The 10,359-nt window shown below is 39.0% G+C and overlaps 1 pseudogene; it reads left to right on the top strand.

Annotated features, from left to right (window-relative positions):
* The first annotated feature begins 7,937 nt into the window (after positions 1 to 7,937).
* LOC129517006 (heterogeneous nuclear ribonucleoprotein M-like) lies at positions 7,938 to 9,798 on the top strand (annotated as a pseudogene).
* The last annotated feature ends 561 nt before the right edge of the window (positions 9,799 to 10,359 follow it).

Here is a 10,359-nt window from a genome sequence, read left to right as displayed (position 1 = left end):
TAAATGAAACAAGCATATATTATGACTGGATAATACAAAGCTAAGTCATAAGTAATTCAAAGTGGGCCTAAGTTTCTTGTCTCAGAGTTGACCCAAACAATCACAACTGTATTTTAATAAGTAAGACTTTACACCACTGTGCTAAAGGCTTGTATTTCTTCTCATTCTTCCACATGATCTTTTGGAGCATTTGCTGATTGATATAGCAAACATATTTTATATTTAATTTCACTTCAGATCAGGCTTGAACAGGATTGTTTTTCTGTTTACTCTCCAATATTACTCTAGCTCTAACTAGTACTAACTCTATGAACAAATAAATAATCCAATTGTGTACCAGTTTTCTATATGTAGAAAAATATAACAGAATTTGTCAGTAGACTTGTATGCAGTTCTGAAATCTGACATCAGTAGAATCTGTATTTTTAAGCATTTTATAGAAGACAGGTGAAGGAATGTTTACTAATATGATCCTCCTTGCTGTAACCATCTTTAAGCCTTTTGAGATCCTGTTCTGATCTCTTATTTTTGCCTCCAAAACTACTGCATGTTGAGCTTGCCTGTCTCACACTGGTCAGGAACTGGAGACCTCTCAGAGACCATGCTACATAAGAATGGAAACACGTATTCGGCTCAATCCTATCTTATTTCTTTTTTTTTTTTTTAAGATTTTATTTATTTATTTCACAGAGAATGAGAGAGAGCACACAAGCAGGCAGAGCAGTAGGTAGAAGGAGAGGGAGAAGCAGACTGCTGAGCAGAGAGCCCTATGCAGGGCTCCAACCCAGGTCCCCAGGATCATGACCTGAGCCAAAAGCAGATGTTTAACCGACTGAGCCACCCAGGTGGCCCAATCCATAATTTTATGTTATTTCTAACATAAAATCAGAAGTGCAAAATGAGTTTGGAAGATTCCCCAAGCACATTCCGTTTCTTAAATTAAAAAAAAAAAAAAGTACAGAGCAGCAACAACAAAAACAAACTAAAAAAGAGAGAGAGAGAGAGAAAGAGGGAGAAACAAGAGGTGTTCTGCCTATAAATGCTCCAGCGGGAAACTTTCTATAAACTTCTTAGAACAGTGTCTGGCACTAAGTAACTATTGACTGTTATTTTGTTATTGTTATTGCTGGCTGAGTCCTTCCCATCTTGAATGAAAAGCTGAGATGGCAAGAATTAAGAGAAATGGAAAATACCTGGAATTGTTTCAAAATAGTGTCCCTGCTTCTGCAGATAATGGTGGAAGGAAGACAAGAGTAAGCTAGGAAAGAAAGCTGTTCTATATATGCTCTCCTTCTGACAGCCTACTTGTACTCCTTTATAAAGTTCACTGTCTATTCTAGTAATCATTTGCCAGTTGCTGAGAAAGAGCACAATCATTCAGTTGATACACCTGTATACTTACTTCTTCAGCAGTGGGACCCAAGAAGAAGTCACACCATGAATTCAACTTTTTTGTATTGCTCCCATCCCTAGCATCTCAGTCGTAGTGTGAGATGAAAAACAGATCAGTATCTCACTCTGTGTCTTCCCCACAATCTCTCCACTGTCACCCCCATCTCGAGTATACTACTCATTCACCAAAGACCTCTTCAGAGTAAAAGTTTCCCTCTGTATTTCATAGTGACTCCTTTATCTACAGGTTAGAAGTCCTTTACATACCCTCAAGATCAAAGGACACTGGATAAGACTTGAAAAAATACACAGGCCAACTTTCCTGTGTAAGATATTGGTAGTCCCATCCTCATCCCCGGAATCACTACCTCACTGTCCTCTCTTTCCCAAGAGGTCAGGACTACTCCCCAACAAATCTCACCTGGGTAGGGGTCTTTTTATCCAGCTCTGATTCCTATCAACTTAGATCAGTAGTAGAAAGTCAACAATTGAGAGTTATTATTTTAGCAAGTCTTCTAGATTTATTTTGTCTTGTTTTGGGCACTGTCCTTATTGGTGGGTGGTAATAGAAGAGTAGCATTCCACTACTTTGCTGGGTAGACCTAAAATCACAATGCCATTTGTCCCCTTCTTTAGCTATTAGAAAAACACTTTATATCTGAGTGGTAATTTGCCTGTCCACATCACTGTGAGAAACAGTAATGTCAAACCCAGTGGTTGCCTACCTTTTGGTATTAAGAGTTCCTTATACTCTAAAAATATTGTGTACCCTCAAGACTTTTATTTATGTGGATTATATCTATATATTTATCATATTATCAATTAAAACTGAGAACTCTTTGAAATACAATAAAACACAAGCAGACATTCCATTAGCCACCACAGCAATGACATCATCACTTCACCCTAATGAAGAAAAGCACTAAGAATTTTGGGACTGCTCTCATAGCTAAAACTTTGACACATCCCCTATATATAATGAACAAAAATGGTTGACCTTTTCAGATATCTTTAGGACTAAATATAAACATAAAATCACTTTCCATGTGTCCCTCCTCTCCTAATATACATTGGGGTATTATGGAGAAATTATAATGTTTGGAAAATTCTAGTAAGACTGCAAACTTAAGGCTCTTGCCTCATGATTAGTTACTTTCCAAGAGCTTGAAGCCCACCTGCAAAAATCTCTCCAAATCCAACTCTTATCTCAATTTATTGGTATCTATCAAGCCAGACATGATCTCTAAAACTCCCCACCCATATTCCATGAGCCAGTTCTCTAATAAAGACACTGATACTGCCCTGATTTTAGGCCTTCTTCCAGTATTTTCAGGGCCTGAGGTAAAAGGATATTTGGAGACGCTAGTTCCATGACCCACTGCCCTTCTTCCCGCTTACAGCTTTTTCTTGAAATGTATGGAGCCTCAAACACATCCATATGCATGCTACAATCCACAAAGCCAACCCTCATTGACACCTCTCTAGACAACCATCTTTTATGGTCACTCCCTGAGCATAAGGGTGTACAGGCCAGTAGCATGGTCTGCCATTAGAACACCTGGGACAAAGACTATGCTGGCTCTGGAAGCAGGCTTGGAGTCATTTGGACAAGGAATTTGAGTATAACCCAAGTGTAGTGTAGAGTAAAGGGCAGAGGCTCTGGTTAAGCACATGTCCTTGTGCTACAGCTCCTCACCCTGTGGGGAGGGTCCACAGAGGAGGTCCAGAATGGGGTCCCCCAAACCTTGAGGCCCTGAGTAGGAGCCTGGTTGCCCAATTTTAAGGAAATTTTTGCTAAAGAGCAATGGTTCTACTTCTCTTAGTAGGAGTACTGGTTGTAGATATATATTGCATAAGGATTATAAAAATCCTGGAAGAGATCCCAAAATTAATGAAAGCATCCTTGAAGCTCTGTTCACTCTTAAAGACCATATTTTGGTAATGATATTTCTCAATAAACTAGCGGAAACTAGTTTTTCCCAAAATTTCCTTCAATTTTTCTGGAGTTCACAAAAGATTGCATCATATATGCCCACATATCCATTTGTCACTGAAATCAATTTCTGTCTCCAACTGGACAATGCCCACTACCCATGAAGCCAGGAAGAGAGGGTCCACTGTTCATGCTGTCTGTCCTTGGAACTTCAAGGTCCAAGCCAAGGGTGCTAACTACAGAGACTTTTACTACTTCTAACCTTTGGGGTCTCAGACTTATTCTGGGATCCTTGTAAAAAACAAGACAAAAAAAAAAAGAAAAAAAGAAAAAAAAAGACAAGACAATGACATCCTGTCCAACTTTTGTCACATTTTGTCTCCTGCATAACCCAACTGCTCTGTTTATGCCCTGAATTTCAAAATAGTCTCTTTTGTAGAGTTCGGCAAATTTCTGGACCTCTCTTCTCTGACCAAAGAGCTCAAACACAACGTTACATGTTAAAATAGGAGCAGATGCCACACTATATGCCACAGTACATACATTTTAACCCCTCATGTCTCTTATAAAGCAAAACCTGCATTCAAGTGAATGGATGTGAACAGATATAAGATTCAATGAGTGAAGTAAATAGATGTGTGCCCTGTTATAAAGGTATTAAGGAGCACAATTTGAAGCCTGGTTTTGGATAAATTGAACTATTACAATATATAATAACAAAATAAAAGCCATGTGTCCAAGTATTTTAGGCTTGAAGAGGTAAGAATGTGCAGATGTAAAGAGACAGCTAACCAAATAGCTCCTGGGGTTTCTTCTTTGTATCCAAATCCTATCACTTCTACTTCTGTTAGTGCTCCTGTCACCACGGATTCCAGGCATATTAACTCCCCTTAAAATACCCTAGCCCACATGTGGACAAAACCTTCCAAAGCACATGCCAAGACATGACTAGATATACAAGAGATTTACTGGGGGAGAAGCTGGTGAGGAAGAATAGAATGGATCTTGAAAGAAGCCAGGAGAGCCTCAGATATTGGTACAGGTTTGACTACTGTCAAGGAGACCAAGAAGGAACAAAGGAATTACTGTCCCTCAAACCACCTCCTCATGCCGCCCCATCCCCAGGCATATTACTAGTGGAGCCTGACCATTTTTTGATTCAATCTTGTCTCTGTAGATGGATTCTCTTATATCTATACTCTGAAATTTATTTTCTCCTCTGGAACCTTCACTCTTGGTCACTTTCCTGACTCCTGACTGAGATTTACAGAAATCCTACAGATCTTTCTCTGCAGCAGGGGAAGAGCAAACATGGACGTTTTCAATACAGTAAAATAGAAGGAGAAAGATAAATTGATGTCCAACTACACAATGACATACAACTTACTAATACCAACTAAGTCACTTTTGGATGGATCTCCAATTTAGATTATCTGAGACTTTATGTCCTTCCCATTTCCAATAATAAAACAGCTAATTAGAGCAAATATAATAAAACGTCCTCGGTCTCCTTTACACTAAATTGAATGCTCCATACAGTATGATCACTGATGGTCAGTACATTGGAATCAATATGGCAATTAAAACTTAGAGCCATTTCATATAATGTGTGTCAAGGTAAGAACAATAGTAATCAGCAGTGAATCACTGGTTCTGAATTAGAAAAAAAACAAAGTATAATACTGCTTAATTTTTAGTGCTTGAATACAGCCAAACATTCAACAGTGAGATGGCAAATAGATTATAGTGGTTGGTCACTCTTTAATAGGTGAGTAACTTTGTTATTAGAAAAATCAAGTCACTGGAGCACCTGGGAGGCTCAGTAGGTGAAGCATCCAACTCTTGATTTAGGCTCAGGCCATGACGTCAGGGTCCTGATTAGGAGTCCTGCATCTTCGGGCTCCCTGCTCAGGGGGGAGTCTGCTTCCCTTCTCCCTCTCCCTCTGCCCCTCACTCACTCACACACTGTCTCTCTTAAATAAATAAATACATTTTAAAAAAATTAAGTCACCTTAGCATTTCATAATGTATAGAATTGTCCAATCACTGTGTCTTCTACCTGAAACTAATATTGCATCAACTATACTTCAATAAAAAAGAAAAGAAAAGAGAAATATCAAGTCATCTTTTGGAACATAAGTTCCAAAAAAAGTCCTGGACATAAACATCTTGGATCTACTTCTTTTATATGAACTTGCAGAGCCCATTTTAAGGAAAATGAATCCAAATGACTATGAAGAAGTGGAAAAATGGAAAATTTCTGTTGAAACTGTATAATTTGCCTATTACTATAAGTGAGCATCCAAAAAATTACATCTCTTGGAGGCACCTGGCTGGCTCAGTCGGTTAAGCATCTGCCTTTGGCTGGGGCCATGATCCCAGGGTAGTGGGATCAAACCCTACAATGGGCTCCCTGGTCAGCAAAGAGCTTGCTTCTCCCTCTACCCCTGCTTGTGCTCTCTTTCTCTCTTTCCCCTTCCACCCATAAAAATGAATAAATAAAATCTATTTTTAAAAAATTACATCTCTCAACAGTGATTATAAAACAAAAATGAAAGAAAGATGAATAAACCACACATTTTTAACAGCCAGGACAAAAAACTTCTTACACCTGATTTTGGATGAAGTCACTGTTGTACTACACAAGACGGAAAGAAAATCCAAAGTGAAAACTTTTGATTCTGTAAAACATGTTGTAATGGAAAACAGGTTCTTAATGCATTTTGCAACAGAGAAAAATATTCTTATATTTACTCATGTGTTGAAACACATATATATGTTCTCTTGGTCTGAATATTGTCATCTTTATTTTTGTACCACTTTTAATACATTTAATTGAACAGTAAGCAATAATGCCTACAAAATGTCTATAAACCAAATCTTCGGGACTCCTGAGTGGCTCAGTGGTTGGGCATCTGCCTTTGGTTCAGGGCGTGATCCTGGAGTCCCTGTATCAAGTCCCACGTCAGGCTCCCTGCATGGAGCCTGGTTCTCCCTCTGCCTGTGTCTCTAACTCTCTCTCTCTCTCTCTCTCTCTCTCTCTCTCTGTCCCTCATGAATGAATAAATAAAATATTTTAAAAATAAAATAAACCAAATTTCACTTTTTAAAAAATAATTTAGCATTTTAATAAAAATACATTTTCGGGGCACCTACATGGCTCAGTCAGTTGTGTCTAACTCTTGATTTCAGCTCAGGTCATGATCTCAGGGTTGTGAGATGGAGCCCTGCATCAGACTCCTCCATCAGCACAGAGTCTCCCTGAGATTCCTTCTCTCCCTCTGCCTCTCTCTGCCTCTAAAAAACAAAAAAGTAGATTTTCATGAATCATTTAAAACTCTTATAATATAAACAGTGAGTCTACTTTATACTTATAATTTTTACCATTGCACTATACAGACAATTCCTCAGGGGAAAAAATTAACTATTTACTTTCATTTTACTATTTTACTAAGATTTATTTTTTCCACTTACAAACCCATGCATATTATTTTTTTCCTCCAGTTCTGACTTACTCCATAATCCTACAGCTACTCTAATACTTGCCCAGTGACAGGACCATGCTGATCAGCATAAGTTCCTGGAAAACCTTCTAGGTAACTCTTTGAATCTATAGAGCTTAAGAAGAACCAAAAGTAGCCTTGAAAGATAAAAGGACTCCCAGCCTTAAGATAGCAGAACAAAAACATCATTGAGGCTGTTTCCCTGCAAACCACCTGAAAACAACAAAGAATGAGAAACAGAAATAGATGGGAAATGCCACGGTATATTTGAGTAAATGTTGTAGTAAAATTGGACCAAAATACAAAAGGATGCTGAGAAAGGACACATAAAATATATGTGAAAATACTAAAAGAAAAAGGAGAAAGAAACATGCATAAATAGAAGGTAGAGTAAGAATGCACACCAGAAAAGTTTTCCCATGAAGCCAGTAAACATTCTGCCAAACTATTCTTTAGCAAGTATAAATATCAGAAATGGCCTGTATGATATAAAAGTTCAAAGCACATAAAAGGATTCAAGGGAGAAATAAGACAAAAGAAGGGTTTTTTTTTTCTTAATAAGCCAAAATAAATCAGGAAGGAAATGAGAAAGAAAAAAATCATAAAATTTAAAGCCACAAGATGTGAAAACATAAAGCAAATTTATTAGAATGGTTTGGTAATGGATAGTATAGATAGTCCAGAAATAGACCCATATATGTCAATTGTTTATTACTCAATAAAGTGGCATTTCAAATTAGTAGGTAAAGAGGAATTATTTAATAAATGGTGTTGAAAAAAACCGGATAGTCACCTGGAAAAAAATTGTATCCTTACCTCACTCTTAATGCTATAATATAGTAGGTTAACTATTGAAACATAAAAGTAAAGTAAAAACCATACATTTACCAGAAAAAAATATTTTTAAACTGTTTCAGAGGAGGGTGATATACAAAATTCATAAACATTACTTTATAAAATAAGCTTAAATTTTAACACAACAAAAATAATTCCTCAGAAGCAATATCAAACAAGAAATGACCAACATTGGTAATATCTATAATAGTGCTAGGCATATTTCTGTTTTTCTTAAAAATATATCTTGGAGACAAAGCCCAGAAGTGGAGAAAATGGCAGCAGGGGTCAAAGCCCTGGCAGAGGTGGTGATGACAGAGACCAAAATGGAAAAGGAGAGTGGCGTGCTGGTATGCCAACAGGCAATGGGGCTCCTGGCCAAAGGGTGAATGAGAGCGACCTGCTCAGAATGAGAGAGGAAGGAGAAAAATATAAAAAGAGGAGTCAATCGCTTTGAGCCATAGGCTAATCCAACTAAAAGTCACAGAGCCTTCATTACAAACATATCTTTTGCTGTGAAATGGCATTCACTTAAAGGGCTGGTTAAAGAAAAAGTTGGTGAGGTAACATACATGGAGCTCTTAGTGGACTCTGAAGGAAAGTATATGCCGTGGTTGAATTCAAGATGAAAGAAAATATTTAAAAAGCTGCAGAAGTTCTAAAAAAGCATAGTCTGAATGGAAGACCACTGAAAGTCAAGGAAGATTCTGAAAGTGAACATGCCAGGGGAGCAATGCAAAAGGCTGGAAGACTTGGAAGCACAGTATTTGTAGCAAATCTGGATTATAAAGATGGCCAGAAGAAGACCATGTCTGCTTCAAGGTGGTCCAAGCAGACATTCTTGAGGATAAAGATGAAAAAAGTCATGGAATAGGCACTATTACTTTTGAGCAGTCCATTGAAGCTGTGCAAGCTCTATCTATGTCTAATGGTCAACTACTATTTGATAGACCAATGCACGTGAAAATGGATGAAAGGGCCTTACCAAAGAGAATTTTTTTTCTTCCTGAGCATCCATAGCAACTTTTCCTGAGCATCCACAGCAACTTCCCCATGGACTTCATGGTATTGTCTTGGGGTTAGACGCAGGAGGACAGCTTACTGATGACAATCACCTGAATAAAGGCATTGGCATGGGAAACCGAACCCACAGGAATGGGAATGGAAGGCATAGGATTTGAAATAAATAAAATGGGAGACATGGAGGGACCTTTTGGTGGTGGATAGAAAGCATGGATCGATTTGGATCTGGGATGAACATGGGCACCATAAACAATGGAGATGGAAGCAGTGTCCCTGGGATCAAGAGAATGGGCCCTAGCATTAACCGCATGGGGGGTGGGCAGGATGGAGCACATGGGCACAGGCCTGAGCTATGCCATGGGTCGTGTGGGCTCTGAGATTGAGCCTGGTCATGGACTGTGTGGGATTAGTTGAACACATGGGCTCCAGCACCCTCAACCACATGGCCTCCAGCATCAAGCACATGGGCCAGACCATGGAGTGCATCCGCTCTGGTGTGGAGTGCATGGGCCTGAGCATGGAGTACATAGTGCCCCCAGCACAGAGACTGGCCTGCAGTGCATGGGCCCCACGGTGGATTGCATGGCCACTGGCCTGGAGCACATGGGCACCAACAACCTGGAGCGCATGGGCCTGCAGCAAATGGGCACCAACAGTCTCAAGTGCTTGGGCCTGGAGCACATGAGTCCTGCCATAGGTCCAGCCCTAGATGCTGGGATTGAGCATATGGGCCTGGCCATGGGTGGCAGTGGCAGCGGCAGTGCTAGCTTTGACCGTGCCATCAAGATGGAGCATAGCAATAGCAATCTTAGAGGAAACTTTGCAGGTTCCTTTGGCAGAGCTGGAGGCCATGCTCCTTGGGTGTGCAGGAAGGCCTGCCAGATATTTGTGAGAAATCTCCCATTTGATTTTACATGGAAGATGCTAAAAGACAAATTCAATGAATGTGGTCACATGCTGTATGCTGACACCAAGATGGAGAATGGGAAGTCTAAAGGGTGCGGTGTGGTTCAGTTTGAGTCACCAGAGGTGATTGAGAGAGCCTACTGGATGATGAATGGTATGAAACTGAGTGACCTAGAGATTGATGTTCGAATCAATAGAAAAGCTTAAGCAGTTTTCTTTTTTAAACATCAACACCAGACCTCTGAATTCGTATTTTTTTCTTTTTAACCATTTTAATCTATTGGCTGGATGTATAAAGATGTTTTAAAAAATCAAGTGCTTTTGGTGGTAATTTGAATTACTTTTTTAATGACTGGGGTTCCATTTTGCATTGAGATTGCAACGTGAGCAATATTTTTTATAGTTGTGGCATTTTGTTGACATGGAATATGACTTTGATAATAAATACCAGTTCCTGAAAAGAAAAAAAAATACACACACACACACACACACACACGCATATGTGTGTGTGTGTATATATATATATCACAGATTGTTTCCTTTTAGTATGTACAGATCTGCTATATTCATTTTATTCACTTATTCATTTTAACAACTACATAAACCATCCTTCCTGTTTCAGATACTTTCTGTCTGTATTTCTCAAACTGTTTCATGCTACTATGTCGAAATTCTCTCCGCCATTGAAAAAAGGAAAAAAGAAAGAAAGAAATCCCTCATTTACCCTTCATTGCTCTTCATTGGCAGCCGTATCTCTCTCTTCTCATA

Source organism: Nyctereutes procyonoides, unplaced genomic scaffold, assembly GCF_905146905.1.
Source record: "Nyctereutes procyonoides isolate TBG_1078 unplaced genomic scaffold, NYPRO_anot_genome, whole genome shotgun sequence".
NCBI lineage: Eukaryota > Metazoa > Chordata > Mammalia > Carnivora > Canidae > Nyctereutes > Nyctereutes procyonoides.
Note: the sequence above shows the minus strand (reverse complement) of the source record. Positions and strands in the feature narration are given on the sequence as shown.